Genomic DNA, 20,706 nt, shown 5'->3' with positions numbered 1-20,706 from the left:
CTCCACACATTGCAGAATCTCTGCCTCAAGGAGTTACACATTTTTCGCCAGTCTGCCATCATGTTTCATGACTGCCAATCAAGCGAATGTCCTTTTGAATGGGCTCCTGATTTCCAAAAACTCGAATTCTTTAGATTGTGAAAACTAGAGCCCTGGTTGTAATCTGCAAATCACTCCACGCTCTTTCAGCTCTTCACCTTTCATATTTCTGTATAGGTAACACGTTTCCTCATGCTTCTGGACATGCTGCTTCTCTGATGAGAATGCCTCTTTATATCTTCCCCACCCTGATTGCTGCTTGTCACCCTTCAAAGGTTCCCCAGCTACCCGTTTCCCAGAAGACCTCCTGACCGTTGCTGCCCTCCGTCCGTCACTATTAGCACTTAGTTCCTCTCATCCCCGTACTCTACTCTTGCTATTCAGTTTGATCCACTATCCTCCCCCACTGTGAGCAATCTGAGCATAAGAACTATATTTACTATGGTTGTGTAGACTTTCAATAAATGCTGAATAAGTGAACAAATGAATGAAAGCAAAAAGGCAGAGTAGAGTACTTATAAGGAAAGAACTTAGTGGTCCTGGAAATAGGTTCAAATAATTTCCTGTGAACCTTATTCTGGTGTTAGCCAACTTAGAAACCATATCCCTCAGTGGGAGCACCATATGGGTAATACTAGTCAGATTCAGATAAGAAAAATTTCAGGGTCTGGGAGAGCTTGAGTAATATACAGAAGGGTAAATTGGACTCTCCAATTTCTGATCCTTCCCCCTCAGCCTCTTTCATTCCTGGCTTTTAATATTGCTACCTTCCTGAAAGCAAGATGAAATTTGTAGGGCTAGGGCATGTGGGTGTGTTATGCCATGTGGACTATAGGTCCCCTTGCTCTGGGGACCTCTGGAAGCATGGCCGTTGCTGCTTCAGTCCAGCCCTGGAAGCCCAGAGCAGTGTTTTTCATTTGCCCTTGTAAACTGTAGCACGAAGATAGCTAAATCTTTTATGCTTAGTAAGTTAGGAAAATTAATTTTTTAAGTCCAAATTAGAGCTAAGGGAGCATGGGAAAATTTGGAAGGCTAACTTGCCTTCTTAAAACTCACTGAAATAATTGCTAGGACTAGGAGTCAGGACTACTGTTGCCTCTTTTCTTTCACCCCATCTTGCACAAATTAAAAACTGAGTAATTAAACACATTGGAAAAATTTCAAGTTGTCCAGGTTGCAGGAAAATTGAAATGATAATTTAAAAATTATACTGAAACTATGCTTGAAAACTATAAAGACAGTTGCCTCTCTCTAACACTCTCTCTCCTGTTATATTAAAAGACGCCAATATTGTCCTAACTTTAAAACAATGACATTTACTGCCCACCCTGTCTCCAGCATAGTATGAGCTGGAAGGGAGTGAAATGGCGCTTTGGGGACACTGTCATCACCCTAGTCAGTATTGTGAACACTTGGTGTCATACATCCAACAATTTGCATATTTGGAATGGGATGGATGTGTGTGTGTGTGTTAGTGTGGGTATGGTGATACATTTTTCCTGTTTAACAGAAACGAATTCAGAAGAGCTTCGATAATTTCTACTGTCGCCATTTCAGAGAATAAATGACTGAAACTGAAAAGAGGACCCAGAAATTCTGACTTCTAATCCTACATTTGTCCCATTGCCTTTGGGGGATCCCTCCCCCGCCCTTTTTGTTGCTTAATGATAGCAAAAAATAGACATATTTGTACCCATGACTAGAAGCAGTACCTGGATAGCTATTCCCTGGACCCTGACTAGAATGTAATTTATTTAGTGTCACGGTGAGCTACCATAGGATAAATCACTATAACATTAAAAATTTTTTGCTTCCTAGAACAGACCCCACCACACTCATTAGGTGGGTGTCCCACTGGTTTTCGATGTAACATGCTCATTCTTAGTTTCAGGTCTTTGTAGAATGCTCTCCCTCTCTTCTCTGCTTACCAATCAGATCCACCCAGGCCTCACTTCATTTGAGGAGGCTTCCCCGGTTCTTGTCAGCTCATAAGTGTGTCCTTCTCTGCATTCCCCTAGCACTGTCTGAGTTGTTCTTAGAACTTAATTCTATTCTCTTTTTCTCTTTCCTGAATTTTGAGCTCCTGTAAACCACAGAACAAGGTCTGTGTCTTATTCTGGAGAGTTGTGATATCCCAGGTTCATATTAGGCACTGAAGAGGCAACTGATGAATGTTTGCTCAAGCGGCCAAAAAAATCATCTAATTCTTGGTGGTACTCCAAGGTTTGATGAAGAGCAAGATAGCAGGAGGGAAAGCACATGCATTTTGAGTCAGACAGAATTTTCTAATCTCCCTTGGCTCCATTTTTGGTTTTTGGTTTTTGGTAAATAGAAATAAAGAGCCCTCACTTGCCAAGTTATCAGAACTAGAAATAATAAATGTGAAACACCAAGTACAGTGCTTTCTCTACAGTGGGTTCTCAATAAATGGAAGTTGTTATTGGTTATGTACCAAGACCTGGAAAATGGTTATTTTGTATTAGATTGTCAAACAGATTAAATGGTTTTGAGATTTCTCTTATTGAAGTAAAATAAAATTGTTGAGTAACATTATTAGAACTTGTGATCAGAGGAATCTAGATGGAAAATGGGAAAGGTTACAGTATGTCACAGGCTTGTCTGTGTGACATTTTCTTTACTTATCGTCATCAGGGGGAGGCCTGAGATTTTCTGCACAGTGAATATAGCATCAGCCACATCTTCATAATGAAAGGTTTTAGAGCATATTTCCAGCAAATGAAGAGTCTGAAATATTCTGGCTGTTGGGAAAACTTATAACTAGAATCCAAGTAAATACCCTATAAAAGAAGAGAGTTCTCTTCAACAGTCTTATAATAATAACCTGGTGAGCAACTTATTTTATAAAGCACTGAAGAGAAGGTCCATGTGGCCAAGGACAGATGTCTACAAAGGACCAACTGGTTACCTATTCTTGAATGAGTGATATGCCCTTGTCCTCTTGTGGTTTCCCCATTTATCATTGAGGTCTAAATAGATGTATAGTATAGTGATTGAAGATACTGGCTTTGGAGTCAGGAGGACTTGGGCTTAAATCCTGGCTGTACGACTTATCAACTGTCACACTGAGCGGAGAACTTCATTATGTCTTACTTTTCTCATTTGTAAAATGGGGGTAGTGTTCCTATCTCATAGGGTCATTGTGAAGATTAAATAAAGTACCTGGAATATCACAAGAACGCAACAATTATTAGCCATTTACTATAAGCTATAGTAAAGTACCATAAGCTTCTTACAGGAAAAAAATCCATATAATTCAAAATCCAAATTATTTAACTGGCAGATAGGTTTGGGAGAGCATTTTCAGTTTTAAGAAGATTTTAAATAGGCTTTCATTTTAAATAAGCACTGCCTGCCAAATTATCTGATATTTAGTTGATTCACAGAATTTCTGATTACTTTTATCTGCTTGTAGAATTGCAACCACCAGTATTAGGAGTGTATCACATTTATGTGCCACATAACAGTGCTCCCTCCCTTTTGATAATTTTACTCTGAAATACTGGGACTGGATGCAGTGAAAGGGAGAATTATTAAATGATCAAGTCGCGAAGTAGTCAACTTTTCCTGTTCTTTGAGATTTTCACCCACATTCATTTTCTTCAGTAATGTAAATTGCACATTAATAATCTTAACTTCTTAGGTATATATTTGTGAATGAGACTTAGAAGGAAGCTTTATAAGTAACTGAAAAATAATGATTGAAAGATAGGGTTTTCTTAGTTTGAACTGTTGCATACAGGGGTGAAGATACTTCAGAAGAAGATCTAGTCAGATCGAACACCCTCATGCACAGATACTGAGGGACTAAGCACAGCCCAGAGGAGCTTGGAAATCAAGAAAAAGCAGGAGTGGGAAAGGGTGGGGCAAAGGGAGACTGGACCAAGACAGGAAATGGCAGCAAAGACATATTGGGTCCTCGTTCTCAAAAGGTCAGGTCATACAAGTGTCCTTGATATCTCCATTTCTGACAGTGATGAACAGAAGTAGTTTCTGGCTGCTCATCTTCTTTCTGCGCCCTCCGTGGCTGCCATCATCCAATCCAGCTTCTCCCCTTCGCTCACTATTCCATGACTTACGCAACTGAAAACGTGGAGCACTGGGGTTGTTGATTGTCAGAGCCACAGAAGAATGAATATTTGAGCTGAAAGCCAGATAGTCCCAGGAATACAGTCTCATTGTGATATCCTCCACAACCTCTGAATACTGCTTTTGATGTGGAAGTCATCTTATGAATTATATAACAATAAGCATGCTTTTTAAAGAACTTTGTTGAGGCATAATTGACATACCATAAAATCTATCCATTGGAATGTACAGTTTAATGACTTTTAAATAAATGTATAGAGTTGTGTAATCATTACCACAGTCCAGTTTCAGAACATTTCCAACACACCACGAAGATCTCTTATGCTTGTTTTTAGTGAATCCCCAATCCTACCCACAGTCCCAAGTACTCACCAATATGCTTTCTAGCTCTTATAGATTTGCCTTTTCTGTACCTTTGAATGGAATCATAGAATATGCCTTTTGCATCTGGCTACTTTCACTTAGCATAATGTGTCTGAATTTCATCTATGAAGTTTGTATCAGTAATTTGTTCCTTTTTATTGCTGAGTAGTATTTCATTGTCCATGCACCAACTGATAGATGTCTGAATTATTTCTAATCTTTTGGCTATTATAAATAATGCTGCTATGAATATTCACATATGTCTTTGTGTGGGTATATTTTTTCCTTTCTCTTGGGTAGATTCCTAAGAACAAAATTGCTGGTTGGGATGGTAGGTTTAACTTCTTAAGAAACTACCAAATTATTTTTCAAAGTGAAAAATATCTTACATTCCCACCAGCAATGTAAGATGGTTAGAGTGTCTCCACATTTTCCCCAACACTTACTATTGTCTGTCTTTTTAATTATATCTATTCAGAAGGATCCACTTATCAACTTGAAACTGGCCCTTTGATATCTGTATACATAGAAAAGGAATGCTTAGCTGTTGTTACTTGTTTGGCCAATTAGAATAAGTAAACCAAACCAAACAAAAAAACTAGCACTTGATGTGGGCAGGGGTAGAGGCTTGGTACTAACTAGTAGTCTTTTCCCTCCAGCCAACTGGCCAGCTCCTTCCTCTGCTCCAGCAAACTGAAGCAGATCCCTTTAATGATACGCCTATCATGGCTCAGGTGTTATTTTTAAAAAAAAAAAAAAAAAAAAAAAAGCAAACAAATAAATTCAGGGAGGTCATTTATTCTTGATCTTCTTCCCCAAAATGATGGGATTGAGTGATAAGTGATACAGGCAGAGGAGAGGACTGCAATGAACCCACCATTTGTCAACTGCCCTCATGCTGGGGATGAGATAAGCATTTTCATATGAAATTCTCATAATCCTTGAGATAATTTTACAATCACCATATCACAGGTGAAGATGTGAAGGCTCAGACAGGTTAGGGAAGTTGCATAAGGCCACACAGTAAGTGAAGCTGGGATTCAAGCCCAGCTCATCTAGTTCCAAGCCAATTTTATTTCACTACGCCAACTGAGAAGAAATAAACAAAGGAGGACAATTCTAATGAACAAGGGGATAAAAGTTAATGTAAATGTTCACTAATGAGAAAATATAACAATGAGATTTTTATAATGGCCAATTATTATACCTAAATTATACTGCCAACAGCTATCTTGTGGTACACGACTTCTATTATTTCCACACTTTGGTGCCATGTGCATATACAAAATTCGAACCCTGGGGACTAAGAGTCAAACTGGCAAAATTAGGAGGAATAGGGAGTTTTATTCCCCCTTAATTGAAAAAGCATTTTGGTTTTCTCCCAGCTGAGGAAAGATTGTTCATTCTGAGCACTCACCCAGAGAGTGCAGCAAAAATCCAGAGACATTTTTACCACCAAGGGTGAGAAACAGAACTTCCAGAATTAAACTGGTACATTTTTAGAGTAATCATTCTGCTTCCCTTGGGTAAGCGGAACCTTTACTAATGTCATTCACCCACCACCACCTGGCATCCCTGTGTGGTGGCGGTCACAGCAGAACATATGCGTAGATGGAGTAGGACATTTAGAAGGAGTTACAGGGCATTTGGAGGAAGTGTCTCAAAGAAACACCTTTAGATTCCACAATGGAGGCCTCCTTAATCTCTGCCTTAAAGAATATTTGATTTATGTGTCTCTTACCTCATTTTTTCCATAAATGTTTATATGGTCATCATGAAAGAAAAAGTGGTAGCTCATGTTTAGGATGTCTAGTTTCCCTCTAGTTCTTCTATTCCTTAGGGCATCGAGTTAGGGGTTGTTTATGATGAGGTTGGGAACATGGTAAGAGGGACGAGGGATAGATGATGAAAACTGAATAATATACTGTGAAATTATTTTTTTCTCTAACAACAGCCAACACAAATTTTGGTAATTGGGGATTATTTGGATTCTCACCAATTAAATCTTCAAATTTTAGGGCTTTAAATTAAATCCTGACTCTGGCAGTAGCTTGGTACTCAGCTCATATCATGTACTTAATAGCATTTGTCTTTGGGAATAAAAATACCAGTTTTATACCACAGGATCTAAGAGTGAGAAAAAAAACAGCGAAAGTGATTATAAGGTATTTGCCGGATTTACAAGGTATTTTCTTATTGGTATACCAACTAACATCAGTAATAATAGTAGCATAAATCAATGAACTTCCGAAATTCTGTTCTAAGAGATGTTAATAGGTGATTTGTGGTGGGGGAAAAACCCAACTCCATAAGTTCGGGAAACACTGAGTGAAATATGTGCAACACCAAAGAGCATGTAATGTATTAAATGTGCATTATGAGCCTCTAAGAGTGGGGATGCTGTATGGGGTATTTCCCAAGCTGCTTGAAAAGAAAAACATTTAGTAACAGGAATATTTTGTAAAACATTATGGGGAAAGATGGCACAGAACATTTGCAGTTGCTGTAGGAGTATAGTTTCTTGCCTATCGAAAGTTCACATACCCGGGTAGCTCTTTCCATCTCACCTATATTCTGCCTTTCTGATACCTCCAATAAGGACCCAGACAAGTAAACACATAGAAGATAGAAATATATTGAAAAAGGAATATCTATGACCCATTCCAATTCTGAATTGTCTTCTAAAATCCAGCCTGACTGAGGCATTCACTGGTTAATGGTAGTTTCATGTGAAAGGGGCATTCTTCATTAATAGAACGACATCAACTTGTATAATAACGAAATGAAGTTCACAGAACATGCCCGAGCATCATGCCTGTAGCTCACTTGGTCTACATACGTAAAGTGGATCACCAGCATGATTAGCCATGTTGTAAGCCATAATACCTGTTACATACGGGTTTGTGAGCTGTGTTTTTTTTCTTTCTAAAATACATTGAAATAAACATATAACATTTTGAAAAAATTCTGGTCTGATACCATCTAAAATCATGTGGCATACCATAAGTAGTAAGTACTCCTAATATACCTTGGGAGACATCAACTGAATTTAAGAATATATCAGGTCCTTTGCTAGGAGAAAAGAGGGAAATTATTCCTAATGGAAAAGAAGTATGCTGTAATTATAGGGATGACCTATACCTAGTATGGTGCCTAAAACACAACAGGCATGCAATATACATATATCTATATCTATATCTATATCTATCCATTTAAGTAAATGAGTGAATGCTTAGCATATCTCTGAATTATCTCTATTCTCTAGTCTCAAAACCAATTATTCATCAAGGTAAAGGCTTCAGTCAGAGCTCTTAGCCCATGAAAATTAAGTTGTGGAGTCTGTTCCTTTTGTAGGAAATGTGAAACTCATGAAATTCAAATACTCTTAGAAAATCTAAACACATTTTCATTTACCAATGTCTACAATAGAGGCAAAATAAATTTAGATAAATTTACTTAAATACATGGATATCAGCTGTTGACATTTCTTAAAACACTGGAAAAGGAAATGGAAATTCTCACAAATTTGGAGGCAGCTTTGTGTAACTGAAAGAATGAGGACAGAAAGCCTGGGCAGTAATAATTAGCTTTGTATAACCTGGTAAAGTCAATGTCTCTGAATTTCAATTCAGTTTTCTCATTTAGAAAACGAAAAGATGAGATTAAATTATAAGTCTTCTCCCAGCACTAAAATTCTGAGTCAAGTTTCCGATTCTTCTTCTCCTGGAGGCTCCTGACCAGTGTTTGGTGTGAAGCTGCAGGTCTTTCCCAGGATTCAGCAGGCCGTCTGGTATGGCCCTCTGTGTGGACTCGCATACTGGCAAGCAGAATCTTTGGCATACAATTCAAAGCTCTCGGTTGTTCAACTTTTAAACAAGTTTATTTAGAAAAAATTTTTAAATGCTCTGATTTCAGTATTTCAAGTAAATTTTATCACAAGGCATTGCATTTAGCTGTTGAGAACATATTCTCTAGTCACATTGTTTGGGTTTGAATCCTGGCTTTAGAATTTACATGGGGATAGATGTGTTAACTAATCTTATTGTAATCATTTCATAATATATACATGTCTCAAAGCGTCACACTGTATACCTTAAACGTACACAATGTTATATATCAATTATATCTCATTACAAAGTTGGGGGGGGAAGGCATCTTAGGTCAAGGGACTTCTCTATGACTTAGCTACCTTATCTTTTTTAATTGATTACAAAAAGAAAGAAAGAAAGAATGCTACTGGTACCTACTTCATACATTTGTGGGAAGCACAAGAATTAAACGAAAAAAATACTTGCCAGGCACTTAAAAGAGAGCCTGGCACATACTAACGAATCCGTAAAGCAGCTAACCACTGATCTTTCCCAAATATCTGTGTTCTAGAAAAACATTTTTTCCCTGCTAAAGAACACAATGAAAGTACTCATTTGGTGTGTACCTAGCTCTTTATTCTGACCCACTTAATGTTCACATTTGCAGAGGAAGTGAGGAAGGCTTTGCCTGACTGTTCCCGACCACTTCTTCTCTAGCGTTCTGTTTCACTCTGCCATTAGCTAAGTTGCTTTGGTTAAATCATCACATTTTCCCAATGTTGACTGTGTTTCCGTCCGGCTGTGTACTGTCGGACCTTTCAGGGCAACTATAAAGAAGGAGCCATGTGAAATGCTGCCTTATGTCGAAGACGGTTCAGGAAGTCCCTGTACTGTTTTTGAGGCAAAAGAGATAATGCCTGTGGTTTCAAAACTGTGAAAGTGCTGTTCAACTACCTTTTAGTATCTGTAAGGTCCAATTTAAAGATAAAATCTAGAGGGGAAATGCCAGAATGTGGGATGTGACCCTGGAAGTTCTCTCACTGTTACAAGGTACAGCGCACATTTCCCATGGGTCGTGGAGTACAGTATGCATTGTTCTACACCATTTCATATACAGTCTTCCCTCATTATCCACAGGGGGTTGGTTCCAGGTAACCCCGCAGATACCAAACACCATGGATGCTCAAGTCTGTTAAGGTAGTAAAGTTGCTGGGGAGTCTAAAGTTATGCTTGGATTGTCAACTGCCAGAGTGTTGGCTGCCAACACCCATGTTGTGTAAGGGTCACCGTAGTTGTTTCTATGTCCTGATTCTGCACCAGGAGAGGAATGATCTGAGGTGAAAAAGGGGTACTATTTAGAAACTCCAGTATTAGTGGGCTATTTAAATTTGGCTAAGTTATCTGTGCCCTGGTTTCTTTATTTGTAAAATAGGAATTATGATGGTACCTATCTCATAGGGTGGCTATTATGATTAAATAAGATAATAAGCCAGAGAATATTATGCTAAGTGAAATAAGTCAGATGGTGAAAGACAAATACCATATGCTCTCACTTATATGTGGAATCTAAAGAACAGAATAAATGAGCAAACTAAACAGAAATAGTCTCAGAGATATAGAGAAAAAACTGATGGTTACTAGATTGGGGGGTGGGAGTGGGGGAGAAGGTAAAGGGATTAGAAAGTACATATTAGTAGGCACAATTTTGTCACGGGGATATGAAATATAGTTTGGGCAATATAATCAATAATGTTGTAAAGATTTTATAGGGTGTCAGATGGGCACTTGTCTGATTAGGGAGACCACTTCATGGATGGTGTAGATGCCTGACCACTGCACTGTACACCTGAAGCTGAGGCTGAATAATATTGAATATCAGCTATAATTTTATATATATATATATATATATATATATATATATATATATATATATATATATAATCACAGGATGTAGAGTACAGCATAGGGAGTAGAGTCAGTGGAATTGTAACAGCTATATACGATGTCAGATGGGTAGTAGATTGGGGGAGTGAGGTTATCACTTTGTGAGGGGTGTAAATGTCTATTACATTGCTTTGTAGACCTGAAACTAATTTTTAAAAAAAACATTTGATATAAGCATAAAAAAAGATAATAAACTTAAATCACATGGTACAGTACCTAAAACTAAATGATCAACAATCAGCTGTCATTATTATTTTAAGTGCACTGCATTCTTCGAAACCACTCTTTTGATGCCACTTGTCATTCACAGAACAAAATAGTACCTGTCCATGCAACCTTGCATTTATCAATGAGGTGTCACCTTCCAAAACCCTGAGTGGGTCTGCAGTGGGGATGGAATATATAGCTGTTTATTGGGCAGCATCAGAAGAGCAAAGCTATGAAATGAGAAGAAGTAAAATTGGGATGCTTACATATCCTGTTCAGTCTATATTCCATGTTCTCAGAGCCACCCTTCAGCATATTTATAGAAATGTTAATTAAAACTGTGATTCATTTATACACTATTAGATTGATGTGGAAGTGTCTGAGGGCTAGATGCAATTATGTTGTTCACTAAGACTGGTAGGCACCATTGCATTATCTTCAGTTGAATGGCTTCTTATTGACCAAATTAATAATCACAGTTTTAGTTACTCCATTTATATCACAGAAAATTAAAAATAAGCGGCCCTGTGTAAATTGGAATTGGATGCACTGACATCAATGTACTTATTGTGATAAAAAGATTACTAATCACATCTTAACGCATTTCCCTCCTCACCTCCCACGTCCTCCCCCACCTCCATTTTTATTCATTGGAAGGGAATGGTAGAATTACAGTACTGGAAGCATTTTTGAACCTCAAATTAAACATTTCAAAAGTATCTTTAATCTGGCCTCTTCATTTATATCCTACGTTAGCATATGCATTAACAAAGCAACTACTTATATGGTCACAAGTGGGTGTCAGAACCATTTGGAGAGTTTGTTTCTGTTATTTTAATTTGAGATTCCCAGACTTGTCACTAGTTCTTAAATGTTTCTGATATAGTTACATGTTTGGAAACTACTATCTAAAAGAAATCAGCTAATAAGTCTAAGTGGAAATCAGACAATATTTGAAAAAGGAGCTTAATGATACGCTTTTTATAGCTATTCTTCTTGGGTTTTGCTTTCATGAGAATTTGAATATATTTGAATACAGACATATTTTTTATTATAAATGCTAGTGATATGAAGAATAATGAAAGTACAGAGATAAGAAAATGCCTTTAGTTAATATGAATGTAATCAATGTAATTTATGCAAATAATTTTTGATAGCCCTAACAATCCTTTCAAAGTTCATTTCTATATATTTGGCAGTAGCTATTTTTTTAAAAAATACTCATTGTTCAATCTAGTAAATACAATTCTACTATACTACTTTAAAATAAAATTTAGCAAATTATTTAAGTAATTATAATTCTTATTTATCGTGAGAGCTAATAACTGGTTAAATTATAAAGTTGATACTTTATTAATATAACTATTTTTAAGAATGATCTTAGTTGATTCTTTACTAACTTAAGTGAAAAGCTTTAGTGTTTCCAACTTTTTTCTTCTTTGACTTCACTGTCATTTACTTTGGATTGAGAAAAATGTTGCCATACCTTTGTTGACAGAGAGGATGTGTTCTATCACATTAGAAATTTTGTAGCCAGAGGTAGGAATTATACTAATGCAAAAAATGCTTTTGTCATATAAAGGGATTATCCTGTTTACTTTTCTATAATACAGGAAGACATAAATGTGCACTGGGTATCTTGGGGGCAGGAAAAAGATCCAGGTTAAGTTAGGAGAAGAGTCGATGGAGAAACTGAGCCCAGAGACCTCACTCCGTAGTTCCCAAATGATTCCTTACCTCCAGCAACTTTTTTCAACAGACTTTCAGGAGGCTCGGCCAGCATCCCCAGATGATGTCCTCCCCTCAACCCAACTCACAGGGCACCTAAAGCTTCCGTGTCAAGTTCACCCTCTAGATCAGTGGCTCTCAACTAGTGGCAGTAATTCTGTTACGAAATACCGCGTTGTAGGATGTTTTAGCAGCATCCCTAGCCTCGATCCGCTAGACAGCAGTAGAACTGTGCCCGCCCCATACTTAGCCAGTTGTCACAACCAAATGTGTCTCTAGACAGGGCCAGATGTTCCTCTGGAAACAAAATCACCCTCCGTTTGAAAACCTCTAGATTAGAAGTGGCAAAATATGACAAGTACCTTGAGTAGTACCTTGTCTTCTCAAATTGTCTGACAAATATCTTAAAAATGCTGAAATTCCTTTAATAAGGCTTTATTTCTGCAGTTGTAGATTACAAGGCTTAAACTGTAAGTTCCAGTTTGAGGTAACTTTGGTGGGAATACGCCTCAGATAAACTGCAACTAGTCAGCAATGGCAAAGGGCTGTTTTCAAAGCCTCTGCAGGTCTTCTCCGACAAAAAGGTATAAGAGTTAAAGCCCACCTCAAGTGACCACTTTTCAGAAAGAGGGCTAAGGTCAAACTTCCAAACCTTGATTACTTTACCTGAAATCATTTATCTTATCTGTCAAACACGTAGCCGGTACCTTGTCAGGGTCAGTGCTAGAGGTACGTGTGAAAGGTATGGTGACTGCAACATGCTGTAGATGGAAAGAAGGGTCTAGGAGATGGCCAGATATTATATATTTAAGAGGGAGAGTGGATCATTAGAATTTAAGCTCCAGGATGGGAAATTAGGTCTCGCTTATCTCTGGCTCCCTAATACCTGGGATGTGATAAGTACTTACGTATTTGCTAAAGGAATAAATGAATGATGGGAAGGCCGTTGGACAGCTAGTGGGGCTTGGGATACAGAGCTTTAATAGGATGAGATTGACTGAGAAGACACAGGAGAGAGAGAATGGCCTGAGAGGAAGAGAATGGCCGGAGAGAGAAGTTTGGAGGTGGAGAGGACTAAAGCCCTCGTGAGAATATGCCTGTTCAACTCCCACCAAAAGCAAGACAGTTTAGGGAGAAAGAGCAGAAGCTTAGAGTCAGATTTCCTCAGTTCAGATCCAGAAACCACCACTCATGTTCTTGAAGATTTGCGGGCATCTGTAAACCAGGGATAATGACAGTACTTCCCTCAAAGGGCTGTTGTGAGGATTCAAAGAGGTAAGACTTATAAACCTTTTAGTCCAGTGACCAGCAAAGAGTCAGGCTAGGTGGACCCTTGAGAGTGGCAGGGTTTCAGAGTGGGATGAGAGACTTGAAGAGAGCCATGAAAATCTGAACAGTCATTGTGGGGAATGGAAAAGGGAGCCAACCAGGAATGAATAAAAAGTTGACAGAGCATCCGTGAGTACTCCACGGACACAACTATTGTCTTGGGGATGTGACTAATCAACTCGTTTATTTGATTTTCTTTAGTCTTCCTCAGTGACTTTAAAGCAAAATGCAAGAAAATAGATATTGAATTGACCCGAATTTTGGGATTGTTAAGAAAGCTGTGCAAGAAGGTCAAGGAGATATGGGACATGAGACTACGGAGGGAGAATATATTCAAAATGGTAAGCCTAGGAATTAAACTCAAAAAGAAAGAAGTGAAGCCAAAAACAGCTAATAAACTGAAAGAAGTGGGAGGGGTTTGGTGACTGAAAGTCTCAAGGTCAAACAACAGCTCTGGTGGGAGAGGTAGAAAGACAGGACATGGTGGACAGAGCTGTTTCCAGTCAAAGTGTTCAGAGGTGGAGCAGCTCGAGGACACAAGGTCCAATTAAATTCCCCATGGAGATGGGGGCCTGAGCAAATGGAAGCAAGGCCACTTATTTTCCTCTTGCTTATCTCAAACCACTCTGTTCCCAAGGGCATCTCATCAAAATGTTTTGTTGGCAAGGAATTCAATCATTGATTAACTGTTCTAGTAAAATCCCTCTAACATTCTTAGTATTTCAAAAGGTACTTAGAAATAGGGGGAAGCCTTCAAATAGAAATAAAATATACATTAAGGAATATCAGTAGATATAAAATATTTTCAATAGAAACATGTGAACTGGATGACACACGGTGTCTCATTCAAATTAAGCAAATGTCTTCTTAAGGGATAGATCCTTTTTCATGAAAAAGATATCCCAGGGATATCTGTCCAAGAAGCACCTCAAAAAAACATTAATCCTTTGCCACCGTCACCTTAGTACCTTCTCTAACTTTTCTCCACCCCACCCTCAACATGAGCACTAACCCCCTTCCCTACACATCATTTATGGGACCAATTCATTCAACAAATATGTACCATTATCGTAGATGCTGGGGAACACAGCCGTTAGGGAGATTAAGTCTCTGTTTGCATGAAGCTTAAATTCTAGAGACACAGTTGACAAATAAGTGAACATACTCATAACTCATTTCACACAATGAAAAGTGCTATAAAAATAACTTATGTGATAAAATATTTTACATTGATTTGTAGATTATGTTAAATTCATATATATATATATATATATATATATATATATATATATATATATCAAATTATCATATATTACGTAGGTATATATCTCCATTATCCTTTAAGAAATTTGGCAGTAATTGACAAATTATTATTCAATATAGAACTATGGGAAGAACAGAAAAATCACTGATTTGCTGATTTGGTGTTTCTGCCCAAGAAATCACATAGAATATCTGGATTAACCACACACATGAATCACAAGTACGTAATGAAGTTTTTAAAAGAAAGAATATTTCAGGAGGCCTAAACCCGCCACCCCCCCACACCCCCCCAGTAAAAGGTCTTAACCTTCAAAGCTAGATCTACTTAAGAGAATGCTCACCCAGCCCTTTTTTCTCCAGGCCTGTCAAAACTAAACATCTGGGGCTGAGGTCCTTTGAGTACAATCTCACAATCCTTGATTTTTAATTCAAACTCCATGGTCTAATTGCCAGTGTTCTTTTTTCAGAGAACTAGGGCACACGAATTCTGTTTAGGCTAATAGAAAGATATATTAGGCTACCCTTGAAAAAGAAAAATGTAACAACTGCCTTGCCTGTGGAAGAATTTCTTAAGATTTTCTGGCATTTGGTTCTACAGCCAAGCCAAACAAGAGTGAAATGGAGATTTTGTTTCTAATCTAGGATCAGATGAGAGGAAAACAGGAATCTAATGGGGCTGTTCCTAAATATTTTTTCCGTTTTATCCAACCAGTTAATATAACCAGCACATTAAGCCCTTGTGTTATAACCAAAATCCCAACCACTACAGATGGGTAAGGTGTCCCCTGGAGACCCTACCAAAACAGTCCTTTAGCTTCAGTGAAGAACTTCCTATGAAATGTCAGCACTAGCACATCTTATTTGCACTTTTATTCATCCTTCTTTTTTAAGCAACTAAAAACAAGCTTAAGGGCATGTTTGTTAGGTTGCAAGCTTCTCAAGGTAACAAAATTAAAACAGAATAGGCAGATTTCATAAACCTGCTTTATAAATGGAACTTTTGTTGGTCTTCTCAAGAAAGCCAGTGTTGGCCAGGCTGTAAGCCTGTGTTCTGGGGGATGGATGTTCACATCTTCCCCTGTTCTAGTTCAGTGTGTCTCAGGTAACAATTGATAAGATGTCATAAAATACTGAGGAGAATTTCGGTGGCATCCATGTTATCATTTGTGTTTGAAAGGGACTCCTCCTAGAACATTATCTCAGATAAAGATAATCAGAGCATGCCTGAGCCATAACTCTGACCTACCCGGCTGTCACCAGATTCCTACTTCTTTTTTTCATCTATCTCCCCCAGTGGAGAGTGGAGGGAGTTGCCTCCCACCTCTGGAGGGTAGGAATGTTTTGTTTCAGCTTTTCAGAGAGTAATCAAGGAATCTGAGCTGGAAAACTGCTCTGGGACCTTTGCGGCCCACTGTATAAACACATAAAGGGCATACATCAGGAAGTTTTCAACTGTAGGGGGGTCTACCTCTTGTCTCTTCCCTTCTACTAGACATTTTCCTGTACGAGGTCCCTTCTACCTGTTCTCAGTCTTCTTCACTGTGCTCTTTTTGCACTAAATTCCTCACTATATTTTAGTCAGCAGCAGTATCCCTCAGCCTAGCACTGCCTGTGACACTCTGCCTTTCAATGCCAAGACCTCAGTGTGATTCTCTGTGTTGGGTTACCCTACCTGGTGTAGCTAACACCTTAGCCGCACCATTTAGAATTGTCCCTAAATGCAGGGGCTGGCCAGGCCTTCCCAGTCTCATCAAACCTTTTGTCTGGAGTAGTCAAGGATTCAAGCCCTCAAGTAACTAGAAAGTGATGTTTGTGGTGAATAGAAAGAAAGTATCTCCTCAAATATGTCGCCTGTGAATTTTTACATGCTGTTTTAAAGCCAAACTTTGTTCTGGGATACTCAAGTTGTCCTATTTTTAAACATTTTCTCAAAATTTGTTGGCCAACAGAGCAGAATTTAATGAGTTTAATTTTTTCAACTTTGTGTCTCTAATCTGGGTAAAGGCAGATCTTCCTGAGTTAGAGTGATATTAGGTTGGTGCAAAAGTAATTGCGTTTTTTTCGCAATTTTTAACCTTTTAAACCGCAATTACTTTTGCACCAGCCTAATACATACTATTAACCCTTGTGCTGTGTTGCCTCTGCAAAATAATTATTTGTATTCCTGGGAAGGGGCTTGGGGTGCACAATAATGAGACAGCTGGATTAAATGACTGATAATCAATTTTGATTTTATTTGAGCATTAAAATCTCTTTTGGTGTTTTTATTTTACAGAACACAGTAATATACCAACTGAGAATAACAGGTGCGTTTTAAGTGTTAGGCAGTGAAAACCAGGACTACATCACCGCACTATTAAATTTCTACATGCAATTATTTTGTCTTCCAAAGTACTATATGTTAGTTAAATGTACATTTAAGACCTTAAAGTAGGACTTATTTATTTTGATTGCTTTAAAATGCATTTGGTTTTGCTTTTTAAATGAACTTCAGTAATTACCAAAAGGAAAAATGAACCTAATTTCTTTATTATGACCTTCAGCCAGAATGAACAGTATTTAATTTTGGGAAAGCATTCTTTAAAAGCCAATATGTCAGATTACTGACTTTTCTCTCTGACTAAAACTTGTATTTCAGCATTAAAACATAGTCTGAGTCTCAAATAACCCTGAATTACAGAAAAAAGATGAAAAAAACTTTTTTTTTTCCCTTCCTTCTAACATATTGAAGTAATCTTAATTTTTAGCAGTCTATTCCAGTGTTTGGAAAATACTTGTAAAGGACTGTGAATTACAGCATTTCACATCTCTTCATTTTCTGTATAATTGTGTTCCTTACACTAAAATGTGTAAATATCAGCCACCAAAGCATAAGCCTTTTCAATTACAAAATAAGGCGATGGCCACTGTACTTTAAAAGAGCCTCCATGCACTTGCCCATTCGGTGCCTGTTACCTGGGATATTTGTAACCCATGGTTCCCTCCCACATGTTTCTCCTCTTAGAATAATCTGGAAGTCTTGAAAACATTCCCAAGCCTGGGCCACATCCCAGACCAATTAAACCACATGCCTGGGACACAGCCATCAAAAGTTTTTGGACGTCCCCAGGTTATTCCAATGTACTGACATGTTTGAGAACCACCAGCTCAACCAACTTGTTCCCAGGCTAACCTTGGTTCATCTTTCTCATCTCAGTTGACAGAGGGTATCTGATGTCCTCCCTGAAGGTCCTAAGCCTTTCCACTATTCCTCCTGCATACCTCTACCATGCAAAGCATTAAAGTATATTGTAACTGTTTGCTCCTACTCCTGGTCCCTCAAATGACTGTAAGATTCAGGAATACTTTTACCTCTGAATCCCAGAGTCCAACCCAGCACTTGGTGTATGGGAGTGCTCAACACATTCATGGAATGAATAACTTCTTCCTAAGAAAACCAAAAGCAAAAATGTAGTTATAATAATATTTATATGCCATGGAAAAAATAATAGTTTAAGATGTGTTTAGGATGATGTTTCACCGATGGGCATTGTCTCATATTTAGGAAAATGTCTCATACCAATGAAAATAAAACTATATCTGAACATCAAAAAAGAATCACAAAATGTAACTCTGATTACCTACAAAATTACATTCCTTACTGTAATAAACACAGAAAAACATTTCCTGTGATAAATATCTAAAATAATCCATCCTTTCTCAGCTCCACTTCTATCTTAAGTGGATTATGTGTTCTTTCCCAAAGCAATCCTTTCAGAATTTTATGTTTCAGGTGTTTATATAACTGATTTTAAGAGTTTTACAGTACTTAGTTTACTAAGCATTATGTAAGAATCTATGTTTAATGTAGTATTCACAAAATATTATAACTGGGTAGTGTCCTTTCTCAGTTCCTCCTCTGTTTCCTTATCTCTACAATGTGATCACTATGATTCAAAAAAAAAAATTCACGTAGTAAATTTCGCTGCAGTCTAATTTTAAATAACAAACCCAATCTTAAATACATTTAAAAAAAGCTGTTTAAAATATTTTGCTCCTTGGGTTACCTAATTATTTTATATTGCAGCAATGTTCCATAATCTAACAATATGTTTTTCTTTATCTGCTAGATTTTTATGTACAAAGCCTGAAAAAGAAATCAGATTTAGGAACTGTTTTCCAAATACCGTGTTTCCCCAAAAATAAGACCTACCCCCAAAATAAGCCTGTTAAGATAGTCAGCCAGACAGGTGCAGTTAGTACGTTATGACAGTGTTCCAGAAGATGACATTACTGTATTTGAATAAATGTAGATTGTTGTACATGAAAAAAAAACAAGACATCCCCTGAAAATACCCTAATGTGTCTTGGAGCAAAAATTAATATAAGACCCGGTCTTATTTTGGGGAAATACGGTAGCAATATATTACTAATTTTTCTCATTCATCTTTACATATGAAATGCTGAATTATCTCATTAGGCATCAAGTTAATTTAAGATCTTACCAGCTAGTGTTCAATATGCACTCATTTTGAATGCATATAAAAGATAAAAATGAGTGGAAAAGTGCAGTCTTCCACTTTTAAATGCCTACATTGTTAAGCAATTTCTAATTTAGTCTATTAATTAAATGCAATTAATTGAAAAGGCAGTCATTGAAACATAGTTCTTGTTCTTTCCATAATGGAGTTATGACTATATCATAAGTGCAGTATCCTTAGAAACTGCTCTACTTTATCAGAAATACGCTCTGAATGTATTATCAATTGTGAAAAGATAAAAAATCACTATTCATAATAGTCAGTTCTGATGTCATGTCTCCCAAATGTAAAAGCTGTGAATGAGACAACTATTCTAAATGAGCTTCAGCTCTAATGAACACAAAACTGAATTTCTTTTACCCAGCAAAGGGCACACAGACTGGCATACTTTAAAACAATAATGGCTAGCTTTACATACTTATGTTTGGATCAAAGGAGCAGGGCAATTTTAAGTTGGCTTCTGTCAACATAAATTTGATTTTGGTAGTGTCATTTCCCAGGTCCTTCTCTGCCTCCTTGTCTCCTCACCCAATTGTCATACCCAGAACATACATCCCATCACTCCTTGAGGGGCCCTGTGGGGCATTACTGCCCCCCACCCCCCGCCAGGAGTCACTGGGTCAGCAGTCCAGCCCAAGACCTAGGAGGGCAGAAGCCCAGGAAGTGAGAACTCTGTGGATCGCGGGCCTGGGGGCCAGGTAGAGGCTGGGTTTCTCTCCCTTCCTCTCCAGTCCCCAGCAGCAGCTCCCAGTGGGCGCAGGCTGGCGGGAGGGGCGTAACGCGCCCCTTCCCCAGACTCAACAACTAAAGGTGGCAAAGGACCCTTCATCTCCTGACTCGATTCTCAGTATCATAAAAACATCTTCCACTGGCCCTTGGCATCATCCACCGCTCTCTCCGGACACCATCTGGTGGGGGCATGTATAATTTCTGAGGTGTCTGTGACTCCGCAGGTAGAAGCTGTGTCTACCTGAAGAACTGGAGAGGCAGAGCTAGCGGGGGAGGCTTGGCGACCTCGGCGGCGCCCCCTCCACCCAGTATAAAACCCTCCAGAGCGCCGCGACCCGAGTGGCAAATGGACAGGTGGGTGCGGAACAGGATAGGCGGGCAGCCAGGAGTCACGAAGCCTCCTCCACTGGGACCGCCTCATCTAAGTGGCCTCCCCTCCGACGTTTCCAATTAGTAAAGACGATGCTAAGGCCAAACAGCCGCCCCTGGCCTGACCGACTAGGCTCGGAAGGGAACGTTCCCGGGGAGCAGGGGCCGAGAGTCCAAGATGGCCATTGGGCCAGAGCGGAGGAGCTGACAGTGTCGCCTCGAGCCTCCGTCTCCTTCGCGCGGGGAAAGGCTTAGATCGCAGGGGTCTACACAGTATCTTTCTACGTCCTTCCCCTGGA

At 38.5% G+C, this 20,706-nt stretch overlaps 1 protein-coding gene across 1 annotated transcript in view; it reads left to right on the top strand.

Annotated features, from left to right (window-relative positions):
* FRMD6 (FERM domain containing 6) overlaps positions 1–20,706 on the top strand; it is a 212,507-nt gene that overhangs the window by 119,748 nt on the left and 72,053 nt on the right. The window lies entirely within an intron of this gene.

This window comes from Rhinolophus sinicus, linkage group LG03 (assembly GCF_036562045.2).
Source record: "Rhinolophus sinicus isolate RSC01 linkage group LG03, ASM3656204v1, whole genome shotgun sequence".
Lineage (NCBI taxonomy): Eukaryota > Metazoa > Chordata > Mammalia > Chiroptera > Rhinolophidae > Rhinolophus > Rhinolophus sinicus.
This window is presented reverse-complemented; position numbering and strand designations above follow the sequence as displayed.